Consider the following 22116-nt stretch of genomic DNA (forward strand, 5'->3'; position numbering starts at 1 on the left):
TCCCTCCCTCCCTCCCTCCTTCCTTCCTTCCTTCCTTCCTTCCTTCCTTCCCCCTTTCCTTTCATTATGATTTTAGATATTTTTTCCTACTGGAAATAACAGTAAGTTTAAAGCCAGAATCTCAACTCTGCCACTTACAACCTGTATGACCTTGGGCAAGTCCCTCTCTGAATGTCAGTTTCCTCCCCTTCTTTAAGCATGTAATAAGTGTTTACTGTATATTAAGTATTATGATAAGTACTGACTGTACCAAAAAAAAAAAAAGCTAAATAAATAAAGTTGTTGCCCTCAAGGAGCCCACAATGTAATGAAGGAGACAATACACCAACCACCAGGTATGTGCAGAATAAATGGGTGATGATGTCCCTTTGTTTCTCTGGGGCTTCTGCTCTGGTGTTTGCATCGTATTATTTGGAATAAAGTTCTGTTTGAAGAAACAAAACACTGTTCTTGGAGTCAGAAGGAATGTCTTCTAGCCCTGGCTTGGATGGTTGCTGGAGCTATAACTTCTTGCAGTGGTGGAAACAATAAAGTACAGGGTGGAGAGTACCACACTAGGGTTTAAACAGAAGTAGTTTGGGGAAGGAGGCAATTTGCCTCATCTCTGCCATGTTTGATGAAGACTGAAGGGAGAGGGGTTGGGGAGAGAAGACTGTTACCTGAGTTTTGCTCTAAAAGCCAATTAAAAATAAATGATCAACCTGAATGAGAACACCTAGTGAATAAATGATAGCTCTTTGAGGCCTTCCTTGCAGTGTGAGTCACAGTTCTGGAGCAGAGCCAGGCTGGAGGGTGGGGCTGATGGGATTTGGAGAAGAGATCTGAAAATGGAGAACCTCGTGAAATAGTCCAGGGCCTCCCAGGTTCCATCTTTGCCTGTTCTTCATGGAATTGGAGTTTTAAAAAAAAGAAGGTCTCAGCCATTGGTGGGTATTATGTTAAAGAGAGTCAATGAACAAAAAACAAGGGTTTGGGCCAACTATGCCAACATTACAATTCAGGAACTGCTACAAATCTAGCAAAAAGCAGCCAGCGATAATTCATGACTCAAATGAAGGGATGGTAGAATTGAAATGCAAGCTTTGAACTCTACATCGATGACAAAGTGACCATGAGAGAAGGCGAGCTAGCTCTCCTGGGCAAGTCTTCTCTGACTCTTAAAAAGAATTTAATTTAAAGTATCTTTCCCCCCAAAAGTGCAGTCAACACTTTGTGTTCCATGAGGAGTCAGTGGTAGTTGTCATTTCTGAGGTTGAGATTGGTTTGGATTCATCCCACTTAAAAGAAATTTGAATTTATCCGTTTTCATTTGAGGGGATGCATTTTCATTGCCTCTAATCAATACTATATATTGCTTCCAAGGCAGAAGAGAGGTAAAGGGCCAGGCAATGGGGGTTAAGTGACTTGCCCAGGGTCATACAGCTAGGAAGTATCTGAGGCCAGATTTGAACCTAGGACTTCCCATCTCTATGTCTGGCTCTCAATCCACTGAGCTACCCAGCTGGCCCTTATAAGGCTGCTCCAGTCTATGGCCTGGAGGTGGAGAGGGAAAGAATTCTGGGTATGCAGGTCGGGCTGTACAATTGGATGGAGGGGGTGGAAGATAGGCTGCTGTTGTGCATGGGGAATGGCAAATTTAGCTGGATGGTAGAGTGCGTGTGTGTTGGTGTTGGTGGGGAGGGATAAGCTGAGATCAACCTGGAAAGCCAGGCTGGAGCCAGATTGCGAAGGGCTTTAATGTCTAGCTGTTGGCAGCACAAGTGTTCAAAGTGATGGGGAGAGAGTCTTACTCTGTTAAATCGGATTTCCTTCTTAACAGGTTCAATCCTATGAAAAGTACATTTCTACCTCTTTCTTTAACTTTGCCCCCAGTCAAAGTGGCAAGTGAGTGAATAGTAGAGTTGAGAAGGAACTAGAAAAATCAATTCACTTGTTTCCTCCCCAAACCCCAGGCAGAAGTAAGCTCATGTCCCAGAACCAAAGATTCAGAGCCAGAAGACCGTCTCGTCCAACCTCCTCCTTTTATAGGGCAGGAAATTGAGTCTTGGGAGGTTTAATGGTTTATCAATGATCACACAGATGTGCCACTTCATGATCAGAGATGGAATCTGAACTCAGCTCCTCTCACTTGAGGAGCAGTTCTCTCCATAGGACCATGCTGGCAGCATGGACACAGAAAGTGTGTTACATTGCATCTAGTTTTATAGGGAAAATGAGGCACTCCATCAGTGCTAGCCCTTTTCAGGAATTCTCAAAGGACTGAATAGCAAAGCAAGATTCTTGCTGGCCAGCTCTTCTGGGGGTCACTTGTAACCTGAAGAGAGAAAATACAAGTTCCTTTCTCTGGCCTCCCCCTTGGAAATCACTTAATTTATTTACTCTCCTCCTAACCCCTGTGCATGAATCCTTTGCTTAGCTAGCGCACCCGCCATATAAATCCCTCTCCCTCTCCCATGGCAGAAAAATAAACATGGGCTCTGTTAGGGCACTATTTAAGGAGAGAGAGAAAATGTCTACCTGGCTTTATTCATTTGGGGAGTTTATTTTATGAGGAACTGTATATTTGTGGAATTATAAATGAGAATCCCTAGACCTCCCAGTATCCCTCTGGTGAAGTCAAGGCTTTCGCTAGCATTCATCCCCTTTGGGTCTGCATGGATCAGGGGACGTCACCCACACCACCTTATCTACATAATAGACATAATTACTACTACCAGCACGAATGACAAAAACACTGTCATTAAACATGTTGCATAATCTTGGTTGTTTTTTGTCTACGAGAAAATTAAGATAATTTTCTTCCCCCTTAAAAGGATTCAGCTGGATTGGTTTTCTTCCCTTCCCTCGCCCATGTCTTGGCCCAGACCCACTTCCATTCTCATGCCAGCCCACCTCCCACCCTCACATCCCAGTCCAATCCCATCAGTCTATTCTCTAACTCCATATACTATTCCTTTACCCAGAGTCCCACTCACTTCATCCCTACCACTCTCCATCCCACTGCCCCAAGGCTGACCCTCACTCTCCCATCCTTGTGCTTCCATTCCTTTATTAACGATTTATGATTGAGGAGGAAGGAGCTACGATGCTGGTCAGTCTCTTCAGGCATGACTCAATTTCTTTTGTTGTCCTGAAGTTTTGTTTCAGAGAGTAGCACTCCCATAAGAGGGCCATCCACGGACTCCCACCCTGCTTTGTCACGTGGAGGTTTTAGTTCCAGTGTTCCTAATTGTTGTGGATTGGGGTCCAGAAATGTACATGGAGAAAGCGATGGGTGAATCAAGGTTTTTCCAAGACCAAGAAGCTGTGGATTTGAAAGACCAGGGAGTCTGGAGCAGGAAATAGCCAGCATATGTGTTAATAAAATAGCTAAAAGTAATTATAAAATTACCATTTAAAAGCCATAGGGGGAAAAGCGGATTTAATAACATTTTCTTTGGACTTCCTCATATCCTCTTGCAAAGGCTTCAAAAATAAATTTTTTTTGGCAGTGAAAGGATATGTTTTAATGGGTTTCCCCCTCCGTTCAGAGACTCTAAACGGCATAAATTTCAATTCAGGCCTCAAAGAAAACTTTTTCAAAGGGGCTCCTTTATCTTTGTTAATTACAAGTGGAGAGTCCTTCCAATGAGAGGAAAGCCTTCTTTTTGAGTCTGTTCAGTCTCCATCGCACCCCAGTTTTGGAACTATTCTTGTCAGTATTTACATTTCTGATGAATGAGAGTCAGATCATACCAAAAGCCTAAAACTCAAAGAGATATTTGGGAGTGAATTAAAACTCACAACAGGATACCCTTCAGTTGCATCTGATGAATTCCTATCAGAAAGGAAAGTAGGTGACATAATGGATGAAAACACTAGACCTGGAATGAGAAAGAGCTGAATTCAAAAACCTGCCTCAGACATTTCTGAGCTGGTGCCCCTGGACAAGTCACTTAGCCTCCCAAGCCTCAGTTTCCTCATTTTGTTGCCATTCAGTCCTTTCTGACTCTTTGTGACTCCTTTTTTTGGTTTTCTTGGCAAAGATACTGAAGGGGTTGCCATTTTTTTCTCCAGCTCTTTTTACAGATGAGGAAACTGAGGCAAATAGAATTAAGTGACTTGTTCAAGGTCACACAGCTAGTAAGTATCTGAGTCTGGGTTTGAACTCAGGTCTTCCTAGCACCAGACCAAGAGCTCTTTCCATTGCACAATCTAGCTGCCTTCCTTATTTATCTAGAATAAGAATAATAATAGCACCAACTTTCTGGAGTTTGGAGATCCAGTGAGATACTACATGTAAAGGGCTTTATAATAAGTGCTATTTAAAGGTTTGCTATTTTTCTTATTTCCCTTATGGCCTAAGTCAATAATGCTCAGCAAGGACAGGTCACCGAAGTTTCTTTATGCTGGGTTAGAAGACAATGCCAGATTTCTCTACCCCACTGAAGATCCATCTCTAAGTCTCTGTCCAGACATTGACAAAATGACAGGATCTCCCAATGGAAGGGTCAAGAGAAGCCATCTCATCCCATGAGTTGGAATCCCTGCTTTTGCATCATCTGCTGAAGCAGCCCCTTCTACTTGGGGAGAGCACGGATCAGAGACCCTGAATCTGCCCCTCTTTGGCTTCTCCCCATTATTCTAAGGTCTGCCTGCTTCTTCTGTTGCAGGTCTTAGCTAGGCTCTTTCATAAACTTTTCACCAAAGTTCATCCAAAGAGTTTCACACAGTGTGTCACAGGTTTCCTTCTAAATCAAAAAAACTCCACTGTTTTGTGGTTATTGGCACATCTGAGCTGTCCTGTTAATCCTACAGCTCACCACCAGGTTAATCTGCCAAAAAATGGCCATTTCAACACATCAGCAACTGCTCAAAAGCCCTCAATAATAATTGCTGGCATTTACACAGAATAGTGAGAGCCATACGCGTTTTAAAAAAAATACTTACCTTCTTAGATCTGATACACAGTACTGGTTCCAACACAGAAGAGCAGTAAGGACTAGATGATTAGGGTTTAAAGGCTGTTTAAAGGCTGGGCAATTACGGTTAAGTGACTTGCCCAGGGTCACACAGCTAGGAAGAGTCTAAGGCCATATTTGAACCCAGGACCTCCTGTCTCCAGGTCAGGTTCTCTATCCACAAAGCTGCCCCTAGACATCCACATTTAATGGCTCTTCCATGTGTGTATAGGCAGGGTTGTGCTGGGACGAGCTCAAACTGTCTCTAGAGAACCCAAATGTGACATTTTCAGTGCGGGCATACACACCTCAGAAATGAGCAAAGGCTACAAATCAGGACTTGATTTATTATTTGGTCTACCAGAGTGGTTTGCACATCTTCCTAGTACAAATTAGATTAAAATATAATTGTGAAATGTTTAACAAAATAATTACAAATATAATACATATAAATAATGTTAATTTGTGGTTTTCTAAGTCAATAACCTGTTTCAGGGATCCATTGTTTTTAGTTTGCCATTAGATTTATGAAATTTGGGAAATGTTTAACAAAATAATTAAAAATATAATACATGTAGATAATGTTAATTTGTGGTTTCCTAAGTCAATAATCTGTTACAATGATCGTGTTGTTTTTTTTAGTTTGCTACTATTAGACTCTAGATTTATGAAAGTGATAGAGGAAAAAGGTAGTAAAGTAGATTAAACTTAAAAGTGTATCCTGCATATATTACCTTTTTCAAAGAGTTGATTGTAAAACATTTACCAGCATGCTCTTGCCTATAGGAGGATTTTAAGCTGCTCAGCCTGGACTCAAGACCCTCTATAAAATTGCTCCAAACTCTCTTTACTGCCTAGTATTTGCCAGTAATAACCCTCCAGTCCATCTGGGCTAGTTTATTCACTTTTCTGTCTCAAATCTCTTCTCCACTCAATTGTGAAAATGATTAAACTTCATTCTGACAACGTCCTTCCCCTGCACAACAAACATCACTAGCTCCCTATTACCTCTTTGACCAAATAACAACTCTTCTGTTTGGCATTTAAAGACTGTCACAACCTTCTTCCCAAGTTCCCTACCTTGTATGTTCTATTTTTCAGCAAAATTGGCCCTCTTGTTATTCCTCATAAATAACCTTCCATCTCTTATCTCTCTGCCTTTTCATCAGCTATCTTCCATGCCTGGAATGTGAATTCTCCTAACTTCCACTACTTCAAATCTTGAGTTTCCTTTAACGTTCAGCCCAGACATCACTTCCTAAATGAAGCTTTTCCTAACGTCCCCACGTGCTAGTGTCCTCTGCATAAAATGACTTTGAATTTACTAGACAGAGTGAAGCAATAGTACAGTGATGTAGGATCTGTGACCGTGGGCAAGACACTTAAGCTCTCAATTTTCTGGTCAACTTTCTAGGACTCTAAATAGCAGAGAAGTAGCCAATTTAGCAGTGGATGGAGTACTGGTCCTGGAGTCAAGACGATTCATTTTCCTAAATTCAAATCTGACCTCAGACATTTACTAGCTGTGTGACCCTGAGCCATTCACTTAATCCTATTTGCCTTGGTTTACTCATCTGTAAAATGAGTGGGAGAAGGACATGACAGTTTCCATATCCTTTGCCAAGAAAACCCCAAATGGGCGTTCAAATTTTGCCTTTCATTTTATGACCATGACTACATTTTCTAACCTCCCTAAATTTGTTTCCTTCTCTGTAAAACAGGGATGAAGATATATAATAACCCCTTTCCAGGGCAGACTCAGATTAAATGATATACATAAAGTGCTTTGCAAATTTTAGGGTACACTTTTATTGTTGTTGTGTTGATTCACTCATGTCTGACTTCATGACCTCATTTGGGATTTTCTTGACAAAAATACAGAAGGTTTGCCATTCCTTTCTCCAACTCTAACTCACTCGACAGATGAAGAAACTGAGGTTAAATAGGATTAAGTCACTTGCCTAAGACCACATAGCTAATAATTGTCTGAGACCAGATTTGAACTCAGAAAGATGAGTCTTTCTGATTCTAAGCCCTGTGCTCTGTCTATAGAGCCATCTAGCTGTTCTAAGGTACTATATAAATGTCAAATATTATAATGCTACCCACATTGTGGAACTGTGGTATTGATTAAAATTTGGTGTTTGAACAAAGTTTCAGTTTGCTTGTTTTGTTGACTAGCTGATGGACAGAGAGTCCTCCTTCTGGCAATAAATTCCTGGATGGGGTCCAAGGTGGGCCTCTGTTGACTGTAGTTTATTCCAAATAGCAATAGATGGTATTGTAGGGATGTGTCAGGTCACTGAATGTATTCCGAAACGAACTGGCTGGTCTCCTCTCCTATGACCTTGAAGACTTTATATGAGTAGAAGTCCTTGCTCTTTTATGGTAGTCACCTTGTTTCTTATCTTGGAATTTCTAGGAATGATTTTTTATTTATTTTGCTTATCAGAATTCATCCAGTTCCTGATTTATAGTGAGCTGGCAAAATGCCCTTAGGCTCCCAAATGGTTCTCCTTCCTCTGGCAGAGATGGACAATGACTAAACCTGCCCTGCCCAATCCCAAGACCAGAAGTTGTCCACAAGATGTTTACCCAGGACAAATGTACTTGTATTTATAAAGCATTCTACACAACCATCAACCTTTCCTCGTCTGTCCTCCTAAGAACTATCTTACTCCAATCGATGGCTTCTACCCTGAAACCTCCATTTGAGGAAATACCCATGCCAGTCATACTCACTCTAAACATCCCTAATCCCACAACTCCTTGGACTACTCCATTCTACCCCATTATTCCTCTCTTTTCCCTCTTCATTTTCAGCTCCCTCTCCCTATTAGAATATAAGGCAGCTAAATTGCACAGTGGATAGAATGTAGAGCCTGGAGTCAGGAAGACTCATCTTCCTAAAGTCAGTATGGCTTCAGATTCTTACTAGCTGTATGACGCTAAACAAGTCACTTAACCCTGTTTGCCTCAGTATCCCCATCTGTAAAATGAGCTGGAGCAGGAAATAGCAACCCTTTCCAGTATCTCTTACAAGAGAAACCCAAATGGGGTCATGAAGAGTCAGACATGACAAAAAAAAAAACAAACCTCAAAATTAGAATTGTAACATTAGAATGTAAGCTTCTTGAGGACAGATATTATCTTTCTTTTTGCTTGTATTTGTATTTCCAGAATTTAGTACAGTGCCTAGTCTATAATAAATGTCTTAATAAATGTCTGTCTGTTTACCTGTCTGTCTATCCATCTATCCATCCATCCATCCATCCATCCATCTATCTACCCACTCATCCGCCCATCCATTTATCCAGCCAGCCAACCAGCCATCCCTCCAGCTATCTATCCACCCACCCATCTACCCATCCATTTATTCATCCATTCACCTATCTACCCAGCCATCCATCCATACATCCATACATCCATACATCTATCCATCTGTCTGTCTATCTATCTATCTATCTATCTATCTATCTATCTATCTATCCATCTTTCTTTCTTTCTTTCTTTCTTTCTTTCTTTCTATCTATCTATCTATCTATCTATCTATCTATCTATCTATCTATCTCTATCTAATTTTTAAAAGAAATACTTAGGAAGACTTTTTAACCCTTACCTTTCATCTTAAAATCAACACTATATATTGGTTCTAAGGCAGAAGAGCAGTAAGGGCTGGGCAATAGAGGGTAAGTGACTTGCCCTGGGTCACACAACTAGTAAGTGTCAGATCTGAACCCAGGACCTCCTGTCCCCAGGCCTGGTTCTCCATCTCCCTGTCTCTGTCTCTCTCTGTCTCTCTCTCAGTGGGTATATTATCTCCATCTCCCAGAGCTTAGATAAGAGGTGAAACAGTCACATTATTTAACCAAATGAGCAGCTGTGTTAGCATTGTAGTTTATGCTAAGGCATAATCATGCTAGGCAATGATGATTTTCTCCCTCACTTTTGCTTCACAACTCTTCAATGCATTTATCATTAATTATTACACATTCTAATTTTCTACCTTTGTGTCTTAGGACCCTACTAGGCTAAAAGCTCCACAAGGGAAGACATCTTACACAAACTAACTCTTACCCAGTGCCCAGCACAATCCTTTGCATACGTGTTTGATGAATGAGCAAAGGAATCGATGACAAATCGATGGTCGTGGGATCGTGAGTTTAGAACTGGAAGGAATCTCAAAGGCTGCCTCCTTCCACTGCTTTATTTTTACAGATAAGGAAACTGAGGCCAAGACAGAGAGACTTCACAGCTCATTAGAGGCAGAGCCAGACCTCAAATCCAAATCTCCTTTATATGTAGGGTCCAAATCCCCCAAATCCTCCAAGCTCCTTTACTGTTGCTTCCTGGAACAGAGATTTTGCTCCATTTGATGAATGCCCAAGCTCTCTTTTTGACCAGCTTTTTTCTTCTTGTTTTCCTTGTGTCCTTTTTTGCTTCCTTGTCATTTTTATCCTGTGGGGAGACTTGGGGGCAAACTGTACGAAAAGATCCAAATTATGGGTATTATAAGAGATACTGAGTAGGATTATCTCCTGCCAGCAATGCTTTTTAAGTTCCAGGACAGAACTTTCCCTGTTTCATTTTTTATCAGCAGGCGAGTTTCTCTGAGGAGGTTTCATTTACTACCCTGAGACAGAAATGCAGTTCCTCCGGCCTGGGTGATACCTTCCTAAATTGCAATCTATGTTTTTCACTGCAAGGTTGGTTTTTTTGCTTTTCTTTTTATTTCATGATCTGTCTCTGTAAACAAAAATACACTTTGCTCTTTTTAAATTTCTTGTTGCTTTTATTTTTTATCCAAGGGTTTTGCAATGATCCAGATTTTTTCCACTCCACCCCCCCCACCCCCACCTAGCACCATCTGTGGAGAGACCAGTAGTTATAAGGTATCCTTATATCTACGTGGAAGTGGGTAGAGGAATGTTGGAGTAATTACATTGCAATAAACTGAATCACAGGGCAACTAGGTGGCAAAGTGGATAGAGTGTCTGGCCTGGAGTTAGAAAGACTCATCTTCCTGCGTTCAAATCTCTAGGCTATATAAATGGAGATTTTGAACTTGGACTTCATCCCCTGGAAGTTCCTTAGTATTTCCCAAAATTCCCTTTAATCTCTTCTGCACCTCCACGTTTGCGTGGTCACATTATTGTTTTATAAATTCTGTAGCTCCTCCCTCTTCCTCCCTTTTGCTTCCCAGAGCAGGCTGGGTTAGTACTTTTTTAGTTAGCTTTTCTGTGTTAGTTTATTATTAATAAAACTTTATTAAATATAATACTTAGTTATTGAATATTAATTTTCATCTCTACAAGATGCTTACTAGCCATGTGGCCCTGGGCAAGTCATTTAACCCTGTTTGTTTCAGTTTCCTCATTTCTAAAATGAACTAGAGAAAGAAATGACAAACTACTTCAGTGTCTCTGCCAAGAAAATCCCAAATGGAATCATGAAGAGTCAGACGTGACTGAAAAACAACTGAACAACAAACTGAATCACAATATGTTAGGGCTAGAAATGACCCTAAACATTGTCCAGTCTACATTCGGTGCCAATCACTCACCCCTAAAGTCTCATGCTTACTTGGAGAGGAGGATCTTGGGGAGAGTATACGGAGGCAAAGAGAAACAAGAAACAACATAAATAAGAGAAGAGATGGACTAGATTGGGAGGAGTGGGGAGATGATTGAGTGATGCAATTGAAAGAGCCCTTAAATCAGAGGACCTGAGTTCAAATTCCATCTCTGATATTTACAATTTTGAGCAAATTCTTTCTCTGGGACTGAGTCCTCATCTATTAAAAGAGAGGATTGGGATTCTTTGAGTTTCTACATCATCAGTCTCTTCTCCCATTTTTGTTTCTTGCTAGAATTGCTATTTACATATAATGTATAAATGTTATATAAAATTCAGAATTTTATCTTAAGAGTTTCCCATTCTCTCTGGGCTGACTTCTGCTCTAGAATTCTAATCTAGGAGCTCCTATGCAGTCTTCCTCTGAACCCTCCAAAATTGTTCTTCCAGAATCTAAAGTGTGTTGTCAAACTATCTTTGGCTTTACTTTCCTCCTCTACTGCAAACACCAGGAAGATAATGGTCGCTTCCATGCAAGGTTCTCATTATTCCCACCCCACAACAAACTCCTCCCTGTTCAAGAGAATCTGACACAAAATAGAATATTCTCTTGTCAGCTCCTCTATCTTTGGAAGGATAAAATTCTCATTAGGGCAGCAGTAAGGAAAACCACAGCTATGCCCTTGTAGTCTTCAATTTCTCACTCAAGACTTCATAATACTCTGCAGTGCTTTCCAAGTTCCTTCTGGCAGCATCATTTGTGCTCCTTTGGTCTCTGCTTGAATACTTCTAATGTGAGCTCACAATTTTGCAAAGCACCTGTCCCTCTTCCATTTGGCAGCCCTTCAAATATCTGAATGGCAGCTTTTATATGTCCTCTTAATCTCTATCACTGGTTAAATAACCCCAGTTCCCCTAACTATTATTCTTATGACGTGGTTTCTGGAAATCTTACCATCCTGGGCACCAGCTTTTGAATGTTCTCGAGTTTGGCAAAGTCCTTTCTTTTGTTTTTTAATTGAAGTTTATTATTTTCAATTACATGTAAAAACAATTTTTGACTATTGTTTTCTGACATTTTGCAGTTCAGATTCTCTCTCGCCCTTTCTCTTCAGCAAGGCAGTAAATAGTCTGATATAGGTTAAATCAGTGCTTTCATATAATATATATTTTCTTATTCCCCATGTCATGACAGAAGATATATATATTACATATACAATATGTGTAGTTATTTGGTAGGTATGGCACTGAAAAAATAAATTAGTTTAGATAGGATTGTCATTTTTATTATGTTAGCTCATCCTACCCATGAGCAATTAATGTTTTTCCAGTTGTTTAGATCTAGTTTTATTTGTGTGGAAAGTATTTTGAAGTTGTATCACATATATAATTTTTAAAAAGCCATGAAGGAAATAAAGTAAAGGATGACACACTTTGAGTTGCCATCAGATTCTAGCAGTTTCTTCTCTGGCTGTGGATAGTATTTTTTTTTTTGTCACAAGTCCATTGGGGTGATCTTGGGACCTTGTTTTGCTGCTAATAGTTTAGCCCTTCACAAGTCATCATGGTACAATTTTTGTGTTACTGTATACACTGTTCACCTGGTTCTGCTCACTTCACTTTGTATTAATTCATATCACTCTTTCTGAGTTTTTCTTAACTCATCCTGTTCATCATTTCTTATGGCACAATGGTTTTCCATTATAACCATATACCAGAGCTTGTTCAGCCATTCCCCAATTGATGGATACCTCCCCTTAGTTTCCAATTCTTTGCCACTACAAAAAGAACTGCTAAAATATTTTGGTACAAGTAGATCCTTTCCCCTTATTTCTGATCGCTTCGAGTTACAAACCCAGTAGGAGTATTGCTGGGTCAAATGGTGGTTTTATGGTTCATTGAGCATGATTCCATATTGTTCTCCAGAATGGTTATATCAGTTCACAGTTCCACCAAAAGAGCATTCATGTCCCAATTTTCCCACATTCCCCTCCAACATTTATCATTTTTCTTTTTGGTCATATTAGCCACTCTAATAAGTGTCAGGTGGCATCTCAGAGTTATTTTAAATTGCATTTCTCTAATCAGTAGTGATTTGGATCATTTCCTCCTATCATTATAGATAGTTTTAATTTTTTCATCTTAAAACTGCCTTTTCATATCCTAGCAATGTCCTTTCTTTTTTTATTTTTATTTTGAATATTTTCCCCTAGTTACATATTTCCTATTCTTCCCCTTTCCCCCAAAGCCCCCCTAAGCCCCCTTAGCCGACGCACAATTCCACTGGGTTTTACACGTATCATTGATCAAGACCTAATTCCATATTATTGATAGTTGGACTAGAGTTATCATTTAGTGTCTTCATCCCCAATAATATCCCCATCAGCCCATGTGTTCAAGCAGTTGTTTTCCTCTGTGTTTCTCCTCCCACAGTTCTTCCTCTGAATGTGGCTAGTTTTCTTTCTCCTAAGTCCCTCAGCCTTGCTCTGGATTCTTGCAAGCAATGTCCTTTCTAAAGTGTGGTACTGGGGCAATGGTTGCACAGTGAATAGAGTGCCAGGCCTGGAGTTGGGAGGACCTGGGTTTAAATTTGGCCTCTTTCACTTTCTTGCTGTGTGACCCTAGGAAAATCATTTAACCCCAATTACCTAGCCCTTACCTCTCTTCTATCTTAAGAAGGGTTAAAAAAAACTGAAGTGTGATCCCCAAACTGAACATACTACTCCAAAAGTGGCCTAACAGAGAGTATAATGAAAGTATGATCTCCCTTGGCTGGAAAATGATTTTTCTGTAAATTCAAACCAAGATTATATTAGTTTAGTTTCTATTTTTTTCTTAACAGTATAATGGCTCACGTTTAGTCAATTGAAACCTTTAAGTCTTTTTTTTACAAGAACTGTGATAAAATCAGGCATCCATTATCCTATAGGTATGAAACATTGATTGATAGCATCCTTGTTGTTTAACCTAAGGGTAGAACTTGACCATTTATTCTTATTACATGATATCTTGTTGATTTTGACTAATGCTTGTTATTCTATTCCATCCTGGTATGTCATTTTTTTTAAACCCTTACCTTCTGTCTTAGAATCAATACTGTGTATTGGTTCCAAAGCAGAAGAGCAGTAAGGGCTAGACAATGGGGGCTAAGTGCCTTGTCCAAGGTCACATAGCTAGGAGTGTCCAAGACCAGATTTGAACCTAGAACCTCCCATTTCTGGGCCTGACTCTCAAACCACAGAGCTGCCTCCTATACTACAAGTCTTTAAACTACTGATTTTATTTCTCTTTCCATGGAGTCATCTAATTATTTGTTTTTTCTCCAAATTTTGTCATCAGCAAAATTTTTAAGTATGTTTTCTGTTCCTTTATCCAAGTTAATAATGAAAACATTGAAAAGGCCAGGCCAGTGTCCACTATTATAAAGACTTCTCTCTTTGCATTCTAATCTAGATTTCTAGGATTCTAATATTATCCTATTATATTATTATATTATACATATTAGAATATTATCCATGTATCTATTTACAAAATGGCAAAATCTACCATTACCAGCCCAGCATGGATTATATGAAGGTCTGCTAGCTCAGTACCTGAGTTGGTCAGTGATTTTCCTATGGTACTACTCCTCATCCCTTTTTTAAGATACACTCAGATCATATATCCCACCTGGATGACTCCCTAGAACCATATTCTTGCCATAATTGACTTTATTCTTTTCCTTAAAACTCAGTTAAATCACTTCTAAATGACTTCATTTAGCTCTGAGGAAACCAGTTCTACCTGGACTGAGTTAACTGCCTCAAAGCTAGCTTCTGCATCTGGACCTCTACCATCTTGGAGCATGGATAAGCCAACCCAATAATCAATGCTCTTTGAATTGTTATCATTCAGTCATATCTGACTCTTTATGAGTCCATTTGGGGTTTTCTTGGCGAAAACACTGGAGAGGTTTGCCATTTCCTTCTCCAGCTAATTTTATAGATGAGAAAACAGAGGTAAACAGGGTTAAATGACTTGCCCAGGGTCATATTGCCAATACATGTCTAAGACTGGTTTTGAACTTTTGGCTCCAAGCCTGGCTCTCTATCCACTGCACCACCTAGCTGGTCTTTGACTACAGGGTTTTAATCTGTGACAAATCTATCTAACTATATAATGATATGACATTTATCAAATGCCTTGCTGAAATTTAGATAAACGCTTTACCTAATAAATTACTTTATGGTACCCTCTTGCTTTATTAGTCTAGGAATTCTTTCAAAAAAAGTAAATTAAGTTACTTTTTATGAATTGTAATAGAGTCCAGGTTTGGCTTCTATGTCCTTTTCTAAACACTCACCAATTCTTTGCTTGAAAATCCATTCTAGTGTATCACCTGGGATGAACATCCAGCTCACTGGTCTTTTGTTTTTAGACTCTACCATCTTTGTTTTCATGAATGTAACACCTGTCCAAAAGCCCTTTGCCATGCAACTGTCTCCTTATACCAACAAGTATCCACCAGGAGATGAAGGCCTAAAGAACAAGAGTGGATTTGGTGAGAAACTAGGGCAGTAGTTCTCAGTCAGTCCCCTCTCTGGGGACTCTTCAGGGGGAATTTGGGACTCTCCAAAGGAGAGTTTTCTTCAAACATAGTACAGAGTAGATTTCCAGCTTTGAGAAAGAAGATGAAAGGAGCCAACCCCACTTTAGATTGCTTACAGAAAACACCGTGGAAACAGCCAATAAAGATGCAAAGAAGACTTTCCCTTGGAGAATCCCGAAAGGGAACTTCCACTCAAAGAGTCCCCAAAGTGGGGCCTGACTAAGAACTGAAGTTCTCACCTCTTTCCAACTTCATCCCACCCCTTAAGTCCCTTAGATAGTCTTCCATCTCCGCCATTAAGAAAAGTCCCATTGAAAAGGCAATTTTCAGATAAAGAAATCAAAATTATCAATAAGCACAAGAGAAAGTGTTCGAAATCCCTAATAATTAGAGAAATGCAAATCAAAACAACTCTGAGGTACCACCTTACACCTAGCAGATTGGCTAAAATGATAGCAGAGGAGAGTAATAAATGTTGGAGGGGATGTGGCAAAACTGGGACATTAATGAATTGCTGGTGGAGTTGTGAACTGATCCAACCATTCTGGATGGCAATTTGGAACTATGCTCAAATAGCTCTAAAAGACTGCCTGCCCTTTGATTCAGCCATAGCATTTCTGGGTTTGTATCCCAAAGAGATCATAGGGAAATAAACTTGTACAAAAATATTTATAGCCACACTTTTTGTGGTGGCAAAAAACTGGAAAATGAGGGCATGCCCTTCAATTGGGGAAATGGCTGAACAAATGATGGTATATGCTGGTGATGGAATACTATTGTGCTCAAAGGAATAATAAACTGAAGGAATTCCATGTGAACTGGAATGACCTCCAGGACTTGATGCAGAGTGAAAGGAGCAGAACCAGAAGAACATTGTACACAGAGACTGATATACTGTGGTAAAATCGAATGTAATGGACTTCTGTACTAGCAGCAATGCAATGGCCCAGGACAATTCTGAGGGATTTATGGAAAAGAATGCTACCCACATTCAGAGGAAGGACTACAGGAGAGGAAACACAGAAGAAAAATAACTGCTTGAACACATAAGTTGATACGGACATGATTGGGGATTGTAGATTCAAAACTACCACACCAATGCAAGTATCAATAATATGTAAATAAGTCTTGATTGATGACACATGTTAAAACCAGTGGAAATGTGCATTGGCTATGGGGGGAGGAGTTGAAGGGCGGTTGAAGGGGAAAGTAAAAACATGATTTATGTAACCATGGAAAATTTTTCTAAAAAAAAAATAAAATATTTAAATCTAAAAAAAGAAAAGTCCCATGCCTATGGGCTTTGGGACAGGGGTTACATAAAGTTGTATCTTTTGTATAGCTTAAAGGATATCTAGTTTCTTTTCTTTTTCCCCTGTCAATTTTTTTTCCACTCATCGGTTGCTTCCATTTTTTCTTCTGTCATTCCAAAATCTTTTCTTTTCTGGCCTCCCTCCTTCCTAAATGATTTCTTCTGTCTCATGTGGAAGCATTTAATCTTCTCTAAGAAGCAAGAGGGCAGAGAATTATTGCTCAAGACGTTTCACCTTCTCCTCTAGTAGAAAGATGAGTGTGCATCCATAAGGGATGATTACTTCAGGAAGGAAGATCCACACAACACATGCCCTGAGAGCCCCTGGAGCAGATTCCCACAAAGCCATACTTACTTAAATGGCACAAATCACACCTTTTCCTACTGCTCCTTAAGTAAGATAATGCATACAAGACGTGCTTTAGTTCTAGAGCAAACCACAATGTAGACAAGCACAAGATTACAGAATGGCCCAAAAGTCTCAGTGAAGTCTTAAATAATTTTAATAATGCTATATATGTTATTACATTTAAGTAGTTTTAAACCTCTGCTGAGACTTTTGGGACACCAAAAGTTTAAAAGTTTTAAAAGTACATATATATATGTATATATATATAGCACTATTAAAGCTATTTAAGACTGCACTGCAAATATTAATAATATGGAAATAGGTCTTGATCAATGACGCATGTAAAACTCAATGGAATTGTGCATCAGCTATGAGAGGGGAATGGAGGGAGAGGAGGGAAAGAACATGATTCATGTAACCATGGAAAAATATTCTAAATTAATTAATTAAATAGATAAACTTAAAGACTATAAATAAATAAATAAATGAAGTTTGAAAAAAAGACTGCACTGAGGGGGGACAGCTAGGTGGCTCAGTGGATTGAGAGTCAGGGTGCTTGCTTCGGCAGCACATATACTAAAATTGGATTGAGAGACAAGGACCTGGGTTCAAATATGGCCACAGACACTTCCTAGCTGTGTGACCCCGGGAAAGTCACTTAACCCCGTTTGTCAAGCCCTTAACCCTCTTCTGCCTTAGAACCAATACACATTATTGATTCTAAGATGAAAGATAAGGGTTTTAAAAAATTATTATACCCACTGTTGGCATGGACCAGTCCAAAATTCTTTAATAATTCTGTGCATGAAGAGCTCCTACCTAGAAAGTCACAATAATATAATTTTAAACAACTGAAGTAGCTTCATCTGCACTCAACACAGTCCTCAACCCATGGAGCTTCCAATAACCCAGATCATTCCTTGGGTAAATACCAAGGTGGTGTTGAATGAACAAAAAATAATAACAATAACCAGCATTTACATTGTGCCTGATGGTTTGGAAAGGGCTCTACAAATGTTAACACATTTGATCCTCACAACAGCCCTGTGAAGGAAGTGCTATTATCATCATCCTTATTATATAGGTGAGAAAACTGAGGCTGATAGATTAAATGACTTGTACAGGGTCACACACTTAGTAAGTATCCAAGGCTGGACTTGAACTGAGATCTTAATGACTCCAAACCCAACATTCTATTCAATATACCACCTTGCTACTAAATAGAATCTCTTAGGCCTGTTGGTCAAATGGCTCAGGTCTAGACTTAACTGAAGTCATAGAGTTCAGGTCAATATGGCAGCCCCCATGGAACGTATTCCCATTGACGATGACTTTGGGGAACCCTATTGAATCAAGTTGGTTTTCAGAACTTCCTAGAAGTTTGAATGACTGTGATGCCTGAATTCTAGGTTTTTATTCATTCTTGGCTACTCTTAGACCTTTTGTCTACATTGCCTGCCCCCATAGTTATCACAGGATAGCATGACACGCCCAACCAAATGGTCCCAATCCAGAATGGTAGAGCTCATGCTGGGTTTTGCCACTATATTCATTATTTTTGGGTTGTGACCCAACATCTCTGTGACGCTTTATGAATTAGCAAGAGGGACAAAGCATGAAAAATGGGAAGTTGGTTCTCTACCATCCAGGGCACCAGTGTCTGTGTAGAGAGCCTTTTCTATTAATCTTCACTGGAGGCAGCTCTCATGCCTGAGGATGTTCATCCTCAGCCATCCTGGTCAGCATGGCAAGGACAAGCCACTACTGGCAGCTGCCATACCAACAGGCTAACAAATCTCAGAAATGCTCGGAAGCCCATAACCTTCTATTGTAAAATTCTAATGATTGCCATGTGACCTCCACTGGGGCAGTGGAAATTCAGCAGGCAGACAGGCATGCAGGCAAGCTGTGGGTGGATTAATCTGGTGTTTAAATACAAACATGTGAAAATTCATGCATATGGAAAGGAAATTAAAGTCACTTTTACCACTTCAGTTAAAGAAATGGTTTGGTAAATACAATTCAGAACTAGCTTCTTCATGGAGTTGCCAAACAAAGAACAAAAGTCATGAATAAAATCAAGGCATTCAAAGTTGCCAAAAACAATTATCAGAGAGACAAGTGGGAAATTATAACAAAAGACTGGGTTGTCACTGTAATGAAGTGGGGGATGGGGGAGGCCACCATGTGTTGAACCCGTCATTGCTCTGGTGGATGGGTTCAGCTTGTGAGGCTACACAGGATTCATTGAGCTGAATATTGTGACCAATACTGTATTAAGAGAACCCAGATCTCAGGCTGCCAATGTCAGCTCCCATAGCTGACTTCCTAGGCTGGGTGCCAAGGTTGTTCAATGAGTCACAGAAAGACACATACTCAAGGAACATCCCTTGGAACAGGAGGTGGTCCTTTCAGAGGGCACTGAAAGGTGGCCACCTTGCCACCCACAATCCTTCTTTCTATGTCACTCCAGCTGCCCTTTGTAGGGATTAAAATTTAAGGGTTTGACTAAAATTCTAAAGTAATTTATTTAGAGAATTCTAAAGTAATATTGTGGTCACCAATTTAAAAATATTATAGCTCAAGTCAAAATGACTTTTTAATAACTTTTATATACAATGAGGTGGAAAGAGTGAAAGTAGAGAAATGTAAGAAGATGGTAGAGAAAATGTATAACCTATCACACTAAATGTTGCTCTGGTGTCCAGATCAGCCCCAGCAGGGCTCATTAACCCTCCACCAGAGGACCGGGAAATGTCTTATACAAAGGTTCCAGCAACTTGGCCTCCTTAAAAAGAAGAAAGCCTCTCTGGAACTAATCTTGCCAGAAGCCAGGAAGGGAGAGCCAGCTACTCACTCACCCAAAACAAAGTCCAAAGGAGAAGATCCAAGAGCCAAGGTCCCAAGTCGAAGCTGAGGTCCCAGTCCAAAGTCACCTCCAAGAGGAAAGCCACCAGCCGAAGCTCCAAGCTGAGGATTCAAGCTAAAGACTCAAGCCCAAAAAAGATCCCTTTGACAAGAAGGTCAGGGCTTTTTATAGTCCTTTTTCCATGTCACTTCCTGACTCTTCTTCTCTTCACAGGGGCCAATCACAGCTTCTAAATTGCCTAGCACTGCCCAGGGGGGCAGTGTCTGTGGGATCCACCTCTCATCCTCTGAGAATATAAACTCTTATCAAAGGATACACAAGTTTCTGGAATTGTAACCCATTTAAGTTACTTGCAAACTCTCTTACTTAGTGTTAAGTAGGGGTATTTAAGTTTTTGGTTGATTAACTTAAAAATAGACAAAGAAAATAAAAAATTCTCTTTCACACCTTTTCTGAAGCAAGAAACACGTTCCTTTCTTTCTGCAAATGAGAAGCAGTTTTGGGGTGTGTATTATTAAAGAAAAACTGTTGAGTTGACTACTGTGTGAAAGCTAAACCCTATCTCCCCTCCAATCAATTTACCCATCATCTGAAATAGCCATTAGTAAATGTCACCAAATCCTCTGTATCAGACAGTAACTACTATTGTTTCCCTGAAACACAAGTTCATTTATATGCTGGAATATGACACATCTTGGAGATTCCAAATTAAGAAGCACTATGAAGAATTGGCCCTGATCAGGAGAAAAAAGAAGGATAAAAAAGAGACTTTGAGTTATTCAAAACAGTGATCAGGAGACTGCCATCATTTTTCACTTACTGCAATATCCTTTTTTCTACCTCTTAAGAAAATATGGAGCATTTTAAACTCTAGAAATTTCATCCAGGCATCTTGGCTATGATTCCATGGCTATTAAAAAAGAGTTCCCAGAGTCATTAAGAAGGTATATTTTTCTCATTTTATAGAAATATTGATCCATAAGGATTCACTGAAATCTTGCACCATTATATATCTCCAGACACAAAACTATATCTGCAGCAACATTAGCTGCTCAGATGAACACAGCACATATCCGGAGACAGAGTATATAATAGCCCTATTTACTGATGACTAAAATCTTGCAAACTCTGCTGTACACTCTAACTCCCAGCACTAAGGGCAGGGATCCAAGGTGTCCTCATCATCCCAGACACAGAAATCTATATTAAGAGTTGTGTCAGGGAAAAGAAATAGAGTCTTCCCTTCCTTTGACTATCACCTCTCCCACAGAGTAAGGATGAGCTATTCTGCTCAGTAGTTATGGTTGGCTTTGCTACAAATAATACGTCCCCCTAATATTCAGAGAAAAAGTCTAAAAGACAAGGGTCTGAAGATAAGAACCAAACCCCCAGGGGTCAACATCAGAAGGAAAGGTCCCATATGCTGGGATAGGGCATGGTCCTATGGCTTCACTAGTGCAGAGAACTGCTAAAGAAGGAAACTCCCCCCTTTTGATGTGAGTTGGCACCTTTTCAGCAACTTATCAACTTAAAGAGTTGCCTAGAACACTCAGAGGGTAAGTGGATTACCCTAGGGTACATGTCAGAAATCAGACAGAAATGTCAAAAAAAATTTACAGCAGCATTTTTTGTGGTAGCAAGGAATAGGAAACCAAGTGAGTGCCCAGTAATTGAGGGGGGGACTAAAGTTGCGAATGTAATGGAACATTATTATGCCATAAAAGAAGCAGAAAAACTAGCTAGCCAATGACTTATGACCAAAGAAAAGAAGACAATATTAAAAGACAAAAAACTTGGATCACTGAAGTGACCAGTGTTGAGTTCAAAAGACTGACAGTGAAAGTTATCCTTCATGACACTAGCATCAAAAGAGTAGAGTTGGAATCTTAGTTCTCCTAGCTAGACTAGCTTGACCTTTAGCTGATCAATTCCTCTTTGGGTGTCCCTATTCCTAATCTGCAAAATAAAAGAGTTAAATTAGATAGCCTCTAAAATTTTTTTAACCTTGACCTCTTAATTCTTAGCAAAAAGTGATGGAATATAGATGCTGAATGAGGTACACATTTTCAGATATAGCCCATATCTTAGTTGGTTTTGATTAATTATATTTCTTTTTTTTAAAGCCCTTACCTTCCTTCTTAGAATCAATACTGTACAATGGTTCTGAGGCAGGAGAGCAGTAAAGACTAGGCAATAGGAGTGAAGTGACTTGTCCAGGGTCTAGACAACAAAGAAGTGTCTGAAGTCATATTTGAACCCAGGACCTCCCATCTGTGGGCCTGGCTCTTAATCCACTGAGTCACCTAGCTGCTACCCCACATGTATAGGAAAGAGAAAATGGAAGGAAGGAAGGAAGAAAGGAAGGAAGGAAGAATGAAGAAAGAAGGAAGGATGGAAGGAAGGAAGAAAGAAGAAAGGATGGAAGGAAGGAAGAAAGGAAGAAAGAAAGGAAGGAAGGATGAAAAGAAGGAAGAAAGAAAGAAA

This window comes from Gracilinanus agilis, chromosome 3 (genome assembly GCF_016433145.1).
Source record: "Gracilinanus agilis isolate LMUSP501 chromosome 3, AgileGrace, whole genome shotgun sequence".
In the NCBI taxonomy this organism is placed as follows: Eukaryota; Metazoa; Chordata; class Mammalia; order Didelphimorphia; family Didelphidae; genus Gracilinanus; species Gracilinanus agilis.